The sequence below is a fragment of the Oryctolagus cuniculus genome, chromosome 14 (genome assembly GCF_051225735.1).
Source record: "Oryctolagus cuniculus isolate XC-2025 breed Fujian yellow rabbit chromosome 14, ASM5122573v1, whole genome shotgun sequence".
Classification (NCBI taxonomy): domain Eukaryota; kingdom Metazoa; phylum Chordata; class Mammalia; order Lagomorpha; family Leporidae; genus Oryctolagus; species Oryctolagus cuniculus.
This window is the reverse complement of record NC_142880.1, coordinates 77,864,176-77,879,440: the sequence shown is the minus strand read 5'-3', so window position 1 is coordinate 77,879,440 and position 15,265 is coordinate 77,864,176. Positions and strand designations below refer to the sequence as shown.

Below are 15,265 nucleotides of genomic sequence, written 5' to 3'. Positions count from 1 at the left end.
GGGCCCCTGCACCCTCATGGGAGACCTGGAAGAAGTTCCTGGCTTCAGATCAGCTCAGCTCTGGCCACTGTGGTCATTTGGGGAGTGATTCCTCTGGTTCACTCCCAGCAGAATGGAAGACCTCTTTCTCTTCTGCCTCTTCTTTTCTGTGTAACTCTTTCTAATAAAATAATTCTTTAAAAAAATAAGAATGGAAATAGGAGAGGGAGGAGGAAGAAGTGTAGGAGGGTGGGTACAGTGGGAAGAGTCACTATCATGTTCTTAAAGTTGCATTTATGAAATGCATGAAGTCCGTATACCTTAAACAAAATGTTTCTGGGAAAAATATATATGTATAATCTTATTTTAAAAAAAAGTAAGACTCACTCTTGAGTTTTCCTCTAACTTCAAAGTTAATCACTGAAAATAGTTGGTATATGTCCTTCCAAGCATTTTCCAACATGTTTAGAACATAGGCATGCAATATTTTTCTTCAAGTTGATTTTTTCACGCCTTCAATCTCCATATCTTTTTATGTCAGCACATTTGGAAGTGTCTAATTGCTTCTTTAAAAAAAAAAGTTGTTTATTTGAAAGGCACAGTTAGAGAGCGAGAGTGAGAACAAGAGTGATCTTCCATATGCTGGCTTACTCCCCAACTGGCTGCAACAGCCAGGGCTTGGCCAGGCTGAAGCCAGGAGCCTGTAACTCCAACCAGGTCTATGATGTGGTGGCAGGGGCACTAGCACTTGGGCTATCTTCTGCTGATTTTCCAGGTACATTAGTAGGGAGCTGGATCAGAAGTGGAGTAGCCAGGACTAGAACCAGTGTTCATATGAGATGCCAGCATTGCAGGTGGAGGCCTAACCCACTAACCACAATGTCAATGTCTAACTCCTTTTAATAGTTCTGTAGTATTCAATGGAAAGACACATCCAGTAAGCTTAACCCCACTTAGAACATTTCTACTTTTAAACTATTACAAACAATACTGGAATGAACATCCTAGCACAGGTATGTTTATGTGCATTTTTTAAATTTTTTAAATTTATTTGAAAGGCTGAGCATCAAAGAGAGAGGAAGAAACAGAGACCTTCCATTCATGGGTTCACTTCCCAAATGGCCAGGGCTGGGCCAGGCCAAAGCCAGGAGCTTCATCTGGGTTTCCCATGTAGGTAGCAAGGGCCTAAGCACGTGGGCCACCACCCACTGCCTTCCCAAGCACTTTAGTAGAAAGCTTGAATAGAAGTGGAGCAGCCAGGACTTGAACCAGTTCTTACATGGGTTACAAGCAGTGGCTTAGCCTGCTGTATCACAACACCAACCCCCTTATCTATATTTTTAAGTGTTTCTATAAATTGGTTCTTAAAAATGAAATTCAATTTCAAAATATTGCCATTTAAAAATGTGCCAATAGCACCTCGTCCTCTAGCTTTATAATTTTTTCCTTATCTTGTTAGCCAAAGTAACCCCCACAACCTTTATGGATTATTCCTACATTTCAAAATGATTGTAGGGCAAGTCTTATTTGGGCTAGCCTTGCAATCAAGTTTACAAGTTCCATTCATTTGTTTGCGAGTGAGGCAAGAAGAGAATGAAGAACTAAAGAGTTGAGTCCCTCGTTTTCCACTAATGCTGTGTGCCACCCTGAAGGGGAAGCAGCCAGTTCCCAGGAAAAGGAGAGCAATGATCCCAGGCATTGCCCAGGTCTGGAAGGCCACCCTTGTCTTGTTTGTCCAGTATCATGCTCAGGAGAACTGGCCAAAGGATTTCCTGGGTCCAACCTCACCTGCGGGGTTCCAACACCAGTGGCATCAGTATTTAAGGTCTCCAGGAGCAAAAGACAGGTGTACTGCAAGGGCTATCTCAGAGAGCATAGGGAACAAGAGATGGACTTTGTGGAGGGAAAGAGGCTTTGGGGCCAGAGAGAGCAAGCTGTGACCTTGGCTGCCTGTCTTGCCTACGTGAGTCAATCATGTGAGTGCCCTGAGCCACAGGCTCCTCACTGGGTGCTAATATGGACTTGGCTGCCACCACTGCAGAGGCTTGTTGCAAAGATGAGATGGTGTGCAGAATGCGAAGGGTTCAGTCCAGTACCTGAAGCAGAGTAGGCACACAGTAGGCTTAAAAAGATTGGAGGACTTATTTTCACTCATTTCCCATCAACCCCCTCAGATACATCATGTCCTTGAGAGTTCTCCATTTCTCACCTCTCCCCTACACTGCCACTGGAGGGCAAAGTTGCCCCTGGGATCCGCCCCACTCGAGGTGGCTGTGTTGACAGCAAGGGGCTGTGGATTTGGTCTCTGGAATTCCTGGTTCTCAGGGAGCTCTCCCAGCCAGAGCCACAGCCACAGCACCTGTACTCCTGTCTTCAATTGTTCTCCTCTTCCTCCACTGATTCATTCAACAAATATTTAGACAGCACTTGCTCCATGCCATGCATATCAAAGTCGGAGGGGGTGCAGCAGGGGCTGCACAGCTGTCTTTGCCTTCAGGCATCAGATGTATTCCCCACTCCTCATCCATTCTTTGGCACAAGTGCACACATGTGGCCAAGGTCCAGAACCCATTCTCCACGTTTCCTCTCTGCTCTACCTCTGCCTATGGCCAGGCTCCCTCCTCCTCCGCTGCACACCCACCCACCCTCCTGCAAGGATGGTTATCCTCCTATCAAACAGGAACAGGGCTTCTGCTAGCAAACATCAAGGACGTAACCCTAACAGGCTCCTTCTCTCAATTACATCAGCCTCAAGGACAGAGGACGGAGAAACTTTATTCCTTAAAATCATGCACCTTGAGAAGCCTTGCTATTGGAAACGACATTAGGAACCTCAGAGCCAAAATAAACCAGCTTTAACCCAAGCCAGATGGAAGGCAGAGCTACAGCAACCCTGTCTCGTTCTAGGTGTCAATCAGCATCCTTGTCACCATGTCCACTGATTGGAATCATCTGTGCTTTCCTAGTAACCTATGTAAGTTCTGGGGAGAGTGATGCCAAATACAGGCTCACTTCACCTGGCAAGTTTAATAAAGGTTTGTTCTTCAGAACTAGGGTTTGTTAGCTCATCTACAATGCTTAATCCCATTGTTTTCACAGCCTGGGTCCCTGAAACACCGTGGCTAGTTCTTCCAAGAACAGAATCCAATTCTAAGGCTACTAAGGTTTTTCAGGAAATGGAAAGTGGAGCTAGAAAAAGGGATGTGAGGAGGAGGTTGGTAAAGAGGCTGGAGTCTAGATCTGAACATGACGTGATTCCATGTTTCCAGTAAATGCAACCAGCAATCTTCTGTCCAAGCCCCCACCGCCTGCTAGATGAGAACCTCCGAAATGATACTCCAGACTCATAAATCACTTTTCAGCCATAGACAGTCATGAAAACATTCAATTCAGTTCTTTGAGGCTCCATCCAGTTTGTTTAAAAACTTCATCCTTGGAAAAGGTGTTTGGCACAACAGTTCAACACTGCTTGGGGTGCCCAGAAACCATACTGGAAGATCTGGGTTCGAGTCCTGGCTCCAGTTCTGATTCTAGCTTCCTGCTAAAGCACATCCGAGGAAGCAGCAAATGATGTCCCAAGCACATAGGCACTTGCCACCTACATGGGAGGCATGGATTGAGTTCCAGGTGCCTAGGCTCAGCCTAGTCCAGACTCAGCCATTGAGAGCATTTGAGGAGTGAATGAGCAGATGGGAGAGATCTGTCTCTACCTTTAAATAAATAAAAAATACATTTTAATAAAAAAAGCTTTGAGTTGTCTTTGAGTCAAAGCTGTGAGGGTCTGGAGTGGAGCAGAAGAGTGGAAGAGCTGGACTCAAGGTTTTTGTGCTCTGACAGGCAGAGCTTCTGGTGTACACTGTTGTTGATGGCAGGGGGAAGAGACAGAAAGATTGCATGTGTGTTTCACTTGTATATGTCAACTTGATATATATATGATCTCCAGAAAAACTCATTAACTATGTCAATACTGCCAAATTAATATTTCTGGATAAAAGAAAAGCACTGATAATCACTCCTGGATATTTACAAACAATGTGCCAAATGAGGCACAGCCTTAACAGATCAGATCAGTTCTGCATTGAGTCTGTGGTTCAAAATGAGCTGTGTCCATGTGGGCTGTGTATTCAGTTGCTCATATCACCATCTGTGTATGGTATTAAAAGCACAAGGCCATCTATGAGTCTACCCTCACATATACTGTAAATTACATTGAATTTATTCAGAGGGATGAGAGTATTTAAAAATAAAATGGCATTTGTAGCTACAAAATCTACAAGCAGGCTGCTCATATTGGTCACTTACAAGTAGAGAAACAATAAAAGGTGCCATTAATACCAACCAAAATGAAACTAAAAAATTCAGAAGTGTTCACTTATAGGAAATGTTTTTACAATAAAAAAGAACAGCTAATAAAATGTGGCATCTGCTTAATAAGCAATCCAAGAAGCCCTGCTCAAGGGACACTAGAATATTTTTTTATTCCTATGGATTTATTCAACTGAGCCAAAGGCACACCTTGAATGATTCACTGACAGCTACGAAGAACATGACTGTAGATTTACATAGAGATGAGTCAGACAGGCAGAATATGAATAGCTTTAGAATCCCACATGCACACACCAGGATATTGGGAAAGGGACCCAAGGAAGGCTGGAAGACACACAAGACAGCACCAGATTGCTTTCTTCTAAGGAACTATGGGGAAGGGGAGCTGTGGAGTAAAATCTCCTGCCGGTGAGGCTGTGTTTGGCCCAGGTCCGTGATTTCCTCCACCAGCAAGGTGGATCAGTGTGGAGCCAGCTAAGAAATGCCAAGCTGCTGAACGCCTTCTCGCTTTCAGACTTCTGTTACCATAGGAACAGTTGTCCTTGAGTTTCTGAAAGGTGGTTAATAATGAGTTTTGGGAGGAATCAAATTCTGCCTGAAACTTGGATTCAGCTCATCCTGTCTCTGAATCTGTCATCCTAGGTGTTCTTCCTGAAAATTCAGAATATCCTGGGAACTAACATCCAGGAAGAGACATCTGTTTAGCCCATTTTTAGGTATGGGCTTATGTGGTTTGACTCCAAAATCATGACATCTGTGTTGTAACGTGTGTTTTAGCAACCAGACTAGAACTTGTGCATATTGTATCCTGTAAAGGCAAGGTGGAGGGGAGTGCGGGATGTGTTTAGTCCACTAATGCTGTCACTGCTTGAAATTTTTCTAGAACTCTTATTTTCGACAGTACCTTCAGAACCAGTTTAAAATTTCTTAACCTTATAGACATATCTTCTGCAAAAAAATGTATAATTTGATGTCAATGCCAAAGATCACTGTGATCTGGATCAAAAAAGAAAAGAATCATTCTTGTTTAAACTAGGAGCAGAAGAAACACATTATCCTTACGAGTTATATCTACATATACATGTTAGGATGGCTACTATCAAAAAAACAGAAGGTAAGAAGTATTGGTGAGTATGTGGAAAAACTGGAATCCTTGTGCATTGCTGGTGGGATAGTATATCCACTGTTTAAGACATCATAGTATTCCCTCAAAATATGTATCATATGATCCAGCAATTCTTCTTCTAGGTATCTATCCAAAACCATTGAGAACAGGGGCTTGAAAAGATATTTGCACACCAGCAATCACAGCAGCATCATTCACAAAATATTACAATGTGGAAACAGCCCAAACGACATCAACAGATGAACACACAAAATATGGAACTATAAACAGTGGAGTATTAGTCTTAAAAAGGAATGAAATTCTAATACATGTTACAACATGGGTGGACCCTGAAGACATTATGCTTAGTGAAATGAGCCAGACACAAAAGAACAAATATTGTGTGGTTCTACTGATACAAAGTATCTGGAAGAATCCAATTCATAGAGACACTAAGTGGAATGGTGGTTGCCAGAGAGGTGATGAAGGGGAATGGGGAGTCACTATTTCATCAGAAGGTTTTTTCACCTGCAGATGGATAGTGGTGTGTCGCTCCCCCACTCGTGGAGGAACGACACCGGACCCTGCACTGTTCTCTTTGCCCAACCCTTCCCAGGTTTGCTGCCATTCCCCTACTCAAGGAGGAACGACGCCATCCCGGGTTAGCTGCCGCCCCCCCCCCCCAACCTCCGTGGAGGGGTGGCATCCCCACCACTTTCCCCGCTTCCGCGGAGGAGCGGCACACCACCGGCCGGCTCTCTCAGGGGTTGCTCAGATGTTCCTCAGGTGTTCCTGGTGCATGTTGTCTCTCTCCTCCTTTATAGTCCTCTTCCACCAATCCCAGCTCTGCTGCCCACACGCCAAGCACGCTGCTCTCCTCCAATCAGGAGCAGGATCAGCTCCTGCAGCTTGTTAGTTGAATTGGTGAGGCAACTGTGTGGAAGTTGTTTGCTCTATCTCAGCGCCATATTGTGGGAGATCAGATGCATAGAATTAGTCTTAGCAGTTCCAGTAATTTAGTCTAGTCTTGGTTGCTCCCCACAGTGGTGCTGGTTGCACAACAATGGGAATATACTTAGTGCACTGATTGTTCATTTCCAAATGAGTATGCTTTGCATACTTTACCACCATTAAAAAATATATGTCTATAAAAGATAAGCCAGGAACATCCCAAGGATCTTCAAACATGCCTGTTCTTAATTGGTTTCTCACCTCCACAGCTTGGTATACACTGAAGTTTCCCTAGGACCAACCTAAATGTTTAAAACTAAATTAGGCTGGCACCGCAGCTCAATAGGCTAATCCTCCGCCTGTGGCGCTGGCACACAGGGTTCTAGTCTCAGTCGGTCGGGGCGCCAGATTCTGTCCCGGTTGCCCCTCTTCCAGGCCAGCTCTCTGCTGTGGCCTGGGAGTGCAATGGAGGATGGCCCAAGTGCTTGGGCCCTGCACCGGCATGGGAGACCAGGAGAAGCACCTGGCTCCTGGCTTCGGATCAGCACAGTGCGCCAGCTGCAGCACGCCGGTCGCAGCAGCCATTGGAGGGTGAACCAACTGCAAAAGGAAGACCTTTATTTCTCTCTCTCACTGTCCACTCTGCCTGTCAAAAAAAATAAAATAAAAAATAAACCTAAATTAGTTTCTTTGACTCTTGAGTTTTCACTGCAAAAAGAAAGACAACTTCTCTGTGGTCTTAAGTGGGATTGTCAGATATGGCAAATAAAAACACAACACAACCAGTTAAATTTTAATTTCAGATAGATTCCAGCAATTTTAGTATAAATCTATCCTAAATATTGCATGGGAAATATACTATTTTTTATTGACTTGAATATCCACATTTAACTGGGCATCTTGTATTTTATCTGACAACCCTAAACATAAATGAAATTTCTTCTGGCTGTTATCTCTTGCCTTTAAATGCTGTCTCAGTGTCTGCCTTTGCCAGAGTCTTCGGCATTTGGACATAAACTACACTGTTATCAAACCCTCTAGTGCAGAGAGCAGAAAATGAAGCACTAATCTGGTCATGGCCATTTTCCCTCATTATGCAAGAGTCCATATATCTCCAAAATACCCCATCTCTCAGCTCATGTCCTCAGGCCTGGGGTTAAGTAGTGTTCTACTCTTTCCATTAGCTTAGCTCTCCATGGGGTCTGCAGCTTAGATGAGCCTGGTGGATTCTATCAGTCCTCCCTAATTGCTCATTAGACTTAGAAATATCACACTGAAGAGCTGTTTGCCTGGTCATTTTGGAGCTCCCTTATCTAAATATGCCTGTGATGCTTTCCAGTGACAGGAAGTCCATTTTAAAGCTATCACTGCCAAGTTTTTCTGTAAATATACCTCAGGGTTGTGAAACATGTAGAATTCTCAATGAGCTTATTGAAAAGGGTAATGTGAACTCTATCGTCTTCATTTTATGAATAATAGAACAGAACAGTCCCTGGCTTTCATTTCATTTCATTTCATAGTCCCAGTCCCTTCATTTTATGCCTAAAGAAACGGAACAGTCCCTGGCTTTCTTAGTCAATAACCCATTCCAAACCCATCATTTATGTCTCTCTACCTGCCTTTCTTAAAATATGGTCCATGCTCATGTGTTTCCCATCTTGACTACACTTGTTTGTTCTCTTAGGCCTGATAATCCCTATTGTGACATGCACAAAAAGAAAATATTCAAAAGCCTAAGAATAAAATCAATACTGAATTGATCATAAGAATTATTATCCTCACTTTATTGCTCCTGTTTTGGCTACTAAAGAAAGCCAAAGACTCAAGGAATACACACAACTTTCGCTGCAGAACCTATCATATCCTTGATTCCCCAGGACAGACATACACAACTCAATTCAACAAGCACCTATAGAGTTCCCATTACACATAAGACACCGCTAACTGAAACAAGGAACCAAACTATGAGACAAGGTCACTACCCACAAGACACTTTCCAGCCCCGGATAATCTGGGAAAGGCCTGTTTAGCCTTTGGGTCATCTGACCATGTGCCTATGTCTTCCTACCACTTTTAGTCTCTCTCTAATCTTTAAATTCAGGACTCCTCAGTAATTTAATATTGGTCTTCCTCATTTTTATAATATATATTTATATATAAATATTATATTTATATTATATTATAAATATATAAATTGTTATATATAATTATATATAATTTTATGATATATATTATATATAATATATATTTATAATATATTCCATGCTGTTCCCCAGCCTCAACTCTTAACGTTTGTAATGGATCTGCCATATTCTCTTACCCTGTCCTACACTTGGATTTTCCTAATTCTCACTGGACAGCTCTATCTGGATAATTGTCCCAAACTCAATACACTTCTAATCCAACATATCATTTTCATACCAGATTCTTGCCCTTGTACGCCTTATGTCAATAGTACAACTATATGCCAAACCGTGGAAATTCTGGTACTCTCTCTCCCACCTCACATAGTTACAGCCAGTTCTACTTTCTGTAATGTCTCCCATATCTGCCTTTGTCCACTCCTACTAACCATGCCTCATCAGTGCACTTTCATGTAATTATGTAATTAAGTTGCAAGTTGCATTACCCCCATTGCAAAACTGCTCAGATAGGAGAAAAGTGTTTAGAGTGATAGTCAAGGCTTTGCCATCTGGCCTCAACCTTGTTTCTAGCTCTTTCTCCCACTTCAGTGACCCAAACATCTGGTACTTAAGCCACACAAAACATTTCATTTTCTCTCATAAAACACTTCTTTCAATGTCTCATCCTTTTAGATTTCTCTTCTCTTGGAAGAAGCACAGTTACATCAATCAACACGTTGGAGTTCAAACACCCTTCTGTCAGATTGGTATTATTACATCTACCTCACCTTTAAAATGGACACAATAATTACTCGTCCTTAATGTTTAAGAGAATACATTTTAAAGAGCTTGAGACTATACCTAACAAACTCAAACTTTAGTTTCTGTCATTGTTAATTGTGGTTAATTTTCCTGTATTTATCAACTACTACAGATTCTTTAAGGACCTGAAACAATGACACTTCCCCATGAATCTTCCTCAATTGCCCAAGAAAAAAATCACTATCTCCTCCAATCACCTCTCCCCAATAAGTCTGTCATTCAAATAAGCACATTTTCACTGTAAATGCGAAATGCATTGCCTATGGGTACATCCTCCCAAGCCCTTCCCCTCACATGCACCTGCCCCATGCACAAGCACAAAGGTTGCAGTCTATCAGTTTATCATACTATTTGGGGCTCCCACTAAGAGGTTCAATTTAGTACCTGATGATCAAAGGAAACTTTCTTTTTGAGACAAAACCCCTGCTGACCACACTGCTCTCAAGGGTACTTGAGGCCTCTGGAAAGCTTTTCATTCTCCATTTTCACTATTGTTGCTATAGTAAACAGCTCATTCTCCCTCACTTCCCTGCTCTTGGAATTTGGCCCTAATTACACTATTCTATTACTTAACATTTTTAGTTTAAAAATTATTCTATCACTCTCTGAAAATCATGGCTTTCTCTGAAACTCTTCCTTAAAATCTTGAGACTCATTTAATAATAGACAAAAAAAAAAGATTTGAAGAGTTAGAATAAACACATACAGTATATTCAACTACAAATTATATTCAAATATGTTGAGAACCCCTAAATTCATAATGTGTAACTCATCCAAGAAATATAAATTTGCCAAAGAAATTCATGACCTAGAGGTAAAATATTTTAGATGTCAAAAACTGCATATTTTTTTCACTTTTCCTCAGGCTTCAATGGTCTGCCAAACTAATAAAATTTGGTTGGATTTCATTCCAAAGCTATTTTCACATTCCAATTAGCAAGCAGACTAGAGCTAATGCAAGTCTTACCTAGCACGCACTCTATCATTTTATATTCAGACCCAGTAGTTTCAGGTCTCATCTTTGAGAAAGTAAGTCCTAAAGAAGGTGAGTACAAACCGAACCTCAGAACTTTCTCTTGGTGGTAGTTTTTTGCTGTTTCTCAAGCATGTTCACATTCAAAATGAGTTTAACTCACAGGAAGTTGAATTCATTCTGTTTACTCAACACATTTGAGAGGTGTGCATACAAATGTTTACTGGACATGAAAATTCAGTGTCCTAACAGAAACCATCTGACTTTAGGAAACTGAATACATACAGCAATAATGAACAGCAGATGAAAAATTTTGCATTCTCCGAGTTCCACATTTTGAACTTGGGCATGCCCTCCAGGGTAGGTGCTCATTAGCGCTATGTGGGTTTTTGAGAAGCATGTTTTCATTGCTACATTCTGTTTCTATGACCCCACTCAAACATAAGGGAAAATATTATTCTCTGAAATGAAGTGTGGTTAAAAGTAGAAGGCAAATTAATAGACAATCTTTATTTCCTACACTGAACTTCGATCCTTTCCAAGAAGAAGTTATTGTGAAATCTTTCCTTTTATCTAAAATGAATGAGTAGCTACATGAAATGTAGCAAAAGAAGCAACATGGCAGTGGAAGCTATGATGTCCTGCACTTCCCAGGACGAGTAGAATTTGAGCTTCAGCTGTCTATGGTGGTATTTCTCAGATTCCTATTTTAAGTCATCTAGGTAACCCATGTCTACTAATGATTCACACAATTACAGAATTCTGGAATACAACCACATTTCATTTCACAGCTAGAGAAAAATAGTGACTTTCCCAGTGTAAAATTTCTAATTATTTACAATGCTGGACCAAGAACTCAGATCACCTGACCTTCCAAAACTAGTTATGCCACAGTCTTCTGCCAAGGTCACAAAACTATAGGTATCACAATGCCAGAGAGAGGGGACATGATGGAGCTCAAGTACCCAGGTCTCACGGTACTCTGCCATGTGGCCCCTGAAGTCACCCGGAAGAGGACTCTTCTTTCTGACATTGTGAAGGGTTTCTGGGGAAGGAATCATTCACAACTAGGAAACCAAGGCAGAGGTGACCAGGCACTAGAGGTCTCTCTGGAGCCACATGAGTTGAAGAAATCCTAACTGCCACCCGATGAAGACAGGACATCTGCTGTAGGCTGGAGCTGCCAGCTCTTCTCTGGCCCCCAAGTTGGAACAAAGCTGCCTACACTATCTGCTCGGGCTACCATAGTGAAGTACCACAAATTGGATGGTCAACAGCAGACCTATTTCCTCACGGTTCTGGAGGCTGAAGTCCATATCAAGTACAGGCAAGTTGGTGTCTTCTGAGGCTCTCTTGTTGGCTTGGAGGTGTCTGCCTTCTCCCCGCGTCTTCACATCTCCCTGGGTCTTCATTGCTGCTCCTTAGAAGAGCACAAGTTGTGCTGGATTAGGATCCACACCAATGGACCCATTTTAACCTTTTTTACCTCTTTAAAAATGCTAACTCCAAATACAGTCACACTTTGGGGTTCCTGGCTTCAGATTGGTGCAGCTCCAATCTTTGCAGCCATCTGGGGAGTGAACCAGTGAATGGAAGACACCTCTCTCTCTCCCCAGCCCCCTCCAGCAGATGGAAGACTCCCCCCACCCTTCCCTGTAACTCTGCCTTTCAAATAAATATGGAGAGCATTCTGGATTATCCCAATGGCTTCAATACAATTATATAAGCTGTTAGCAGCAGAAAAAGGAAGGCACAGTCTCTTGGAGAGATGCTACGAGAAACAAGACAGGAGAGAGGCCAGGGGGATTCATAGCTTGAGAAAGACTCCACCCACCATTTCTGGCTTTGAAGATAAGGAAGGGGTCATGAACCAAGGATGCAGCTGGCCTCCAGACACTGAGAAGAACCTTAGTCCTACAAACACATGAAACTGAATTTGGCCAAGAACCTGAGAAAGCCTGGAAGCCTATTCTTCCCCAAGAGTGTTTCTTCTAGGAAGGAGCATGGCCTGGCCAATGTCTTGATTTCTGGCTTGTGAATCCCAGAGCAGAGAAAAACAGCTGTGCTACCTGAACTACTGCCTTACAGAACTATGAGATGATAAATTTGTGTTGTTTTAAACTTTTAAGTTGCGGTGATCTGGTATAATAGCAATTTAGAAAAACCCATGTTTATTATGAAATAATTTCCTCACATTTTGTCCCTTTTAGTAATAAATTCCTTTTCACATAACATAAGTACACACCATTGTGAGTGGTAGGGATTACTATTTACTACTACTTACACATCTACTTTAAAAGAATGCAGATTATATAAATGATTCTTCAAAACTAGAAGTTTACACCCTAAACATGATAGCATATTCACATTTATCCACGGTTGTGTTTTCATCCCTGGATTCTCCCCATAACTACCAGGGGCTTACCGTACCCTCTGAAGTCGTGGATTCCTCCAGAAATATCTGCCCTGCAGTTAGAAACTGAATCTGATCCCAGAAAGAACTGTTCTGCCTGCTTCATTGCTTTCTGTAATGTTCACTCTTGTGACCTCACATAACACTTAGAAATAAAACTGGCACGGGTCTTTTTCTCAAAGTGCTGCTTTGAAATAAATGAAGTGAGAGTTTAGAAAAACCCACACCATCAAATGGATAAAAATAGCAATGAAAAAAGGGAACAACCCAAGCTGTAGGCCAGAATCTCTTGAGAGAACAATACAAGAACACAGTGTTGTTTTGGCACAAAACTCTCAGGTGAGAACTTGCTCCAACATACCTGCAGGGCACAGCCACCACCTGAGCTCTTCCCAGCACACAGTCTATGTCTCTAACTATGAGAAGCTGAGGATATTTGGACCAGAATGAAGACAGTTTAAACACTAACAAACTCACATGATTCAAACCACAAAGTTTCCAAAGAGTTATCCCCAACTCCCAGATCCTTGTCACTGGTTACCTTACAGATATTTTTTTTTTTTGAGATTTTATTTATTTGAAAGACAGTGTTACAGAGAGAGGTTTTCCATCTGCACTTCCCATATGGACCCAATGGCTGGAGCTGAGCTGATCTGAAGCCAAGAGCCAGGAGCTTCTTCCAGGTCTCCCACATGGTGCAGGAGCACTTGGGCTATCCTCTGCTGCTTTCCTGGGTGCATTAGCAGGGAGCTGGATTGGAAATGGAGCAGCTGGGAATCGAACTGGCACCCATATGGGATGCCGGCACTGCAGGTCAGGGCTTTAACCTCCTGAGCCACAGCACTAGCCCCAAGACAGTCCTTTCTAAGTCTCACACAGGCACCTCATGTGTCACTAGAACTTGACTGAGTCCATTAGCTTCCTCCCAAGGCATACCACCTGCTGACTTTCTCCTCGGAGCTACCACTTACTGGGTACCCCTGCAGGAACAAGTACTCCCACTTTACATCAACATTCACTTAAACTCATAGATATCCTACAAAAGGAGAACCTACGTTTCATAAAAGCTAAATCATTTCTTTTTAATTTTTATTCATTTAAAGATTTATTTATTCATTTGAAAGGCAAAGAGAGAGAAAGAGATAGGTACACTCACAGAGGGAGAGAGAAAGAGAAAAGAGAGGTCTTTCATCTGCTGGTTCACTCCCCAAATGGCTCCAATAGTTATGTCTGGGCCAGGCTGAAGTCAGCAACCCAGAACTCCATCTTGGTTTCCCACATGGGTGCCAGGGGCTGAAATACTTGAGCCATCTTCCACTGCCCTCCCAGGCATATTATCAAGGAGCCAGATTGGAAGCACAGTAGCCAGGACTCACACTGTCACTCCAATATGGGACACTGGCATCACAAGCAGCAGCTTAACTCACTGTGCTACAACTCTATCCCCAGTTAGAAAGGCAGAGAGAGAAAAGACAGTAAAGGGGCAGAGGCAGGGCAGGAGGGGTTAGTGAGGAGATCTTGCATTCACCCATTCACCCCTCAAATACCTACAGCAGTCAGGGCTGGGCCATGGCCAAGCTGGAAGCCTTGCGCTCAATTCAGGTGTCCCATGTAGGTGGCAAGGACCCAGGTGCTTACACTCTCACCTGCTGCCTTCTAGGATGTGCATCAGCAGGAAGCTGGGTCAGAAGCAGAACCAGGACTCCCGCCAGACACTGCAGTAGTATATGGTGCAGGAATCCCAGGAAACATCTGAACCACTGCACCAAACACCTGCCTCTAAACCACTTCTGAACAACGGGAACGACTTCCTTCCCCATCAGTCATCCTGGTCTCCTCTACAAAGAGGCCGCACCCTTGGCCTTGGGAGCACCACATGCAGACATGCTAGTCCTGGCTGCTGGCGGCCACCTTGCCTGACACACACAGTGACTGTGAAAGGCTGAGAGAGATGAAGCAGGACCAGAGGGAGGCAGAGTAATGGCGGATGGAGTGGTAAAGGAGAAAGCACAACCTGCCGCCTCATTCCAGTGTCCGGGTCAGGTGCCCACAGCCACTTCTAGTCTGCATTTTCCAGTTTTATGATAAAAGGGGCCCTTCTGTGCTTAGCCCTGGTTGAGTTAGCTTCTGCACTTGCAGCCACACCCTGTTTACTATATCAAGAAAATTGCTGCTACTTGTTATCTTCCTTTCCTCTTCATTTTGGTATTCAGGCAACTACGATTAATGAAGTAATGAAACTGCATTATATTTTTAACTAATAATTCAAATATATCTAACATTGTAAACTACTTGGGTAGCATTTCCAAAAGTTTTGTGGGTTTCTTTGTCTGGCTATTTGTTTCGCATGTGAAGTTATCAGAAATTTTGTTGGCTAATTACTTTATCCATTGGAATATATAATGTAGACAACTTTAAGACATTAAAATCCCTTGGGGCAGCACTGTGGCATACCAGATAACACCACCACCTGCAGTGGCAGTATCCCATATATACGGCTGTTCAAGTCCCAGCTGCTCCACTTCCTATCCAGCTCTCTGCTATGGCTGGGAAAGCAGCAGAAGATGGCTCAA

The 15,265-nt window shown here is 42.8% G+C and overlaps 1 long non-coding RNA gene across 15 annotated transcripts in view; it reads right to left on the bottom strand.

Moving 5' to 3' along the window:
• LOC138845201 (uncharacterized) overlaps positions 1–15,265 on the bottom strand; it is a 192,243-nt gene that overhangs the window by 150,810 nt on the left and 26,168 nt on the right. For 4 of the 15 annotated variants that reach the window (XR_016220762.1, XR_016220764.1, XR_016220754.1 and 1 more), the window contains one exon: positions 8,943–11,699. The exons of 3 other annotated variants lie outside the window; for them this stretch is intronic. This is a non-coding gene — a long non-coding RNA (uncharacterized LOC138845201). 8 more of the 15 variants (XR_016220760.1, XR_016220756.1, XR_016220758.1 and 5 more) reach the window with 6 other exon arrangements.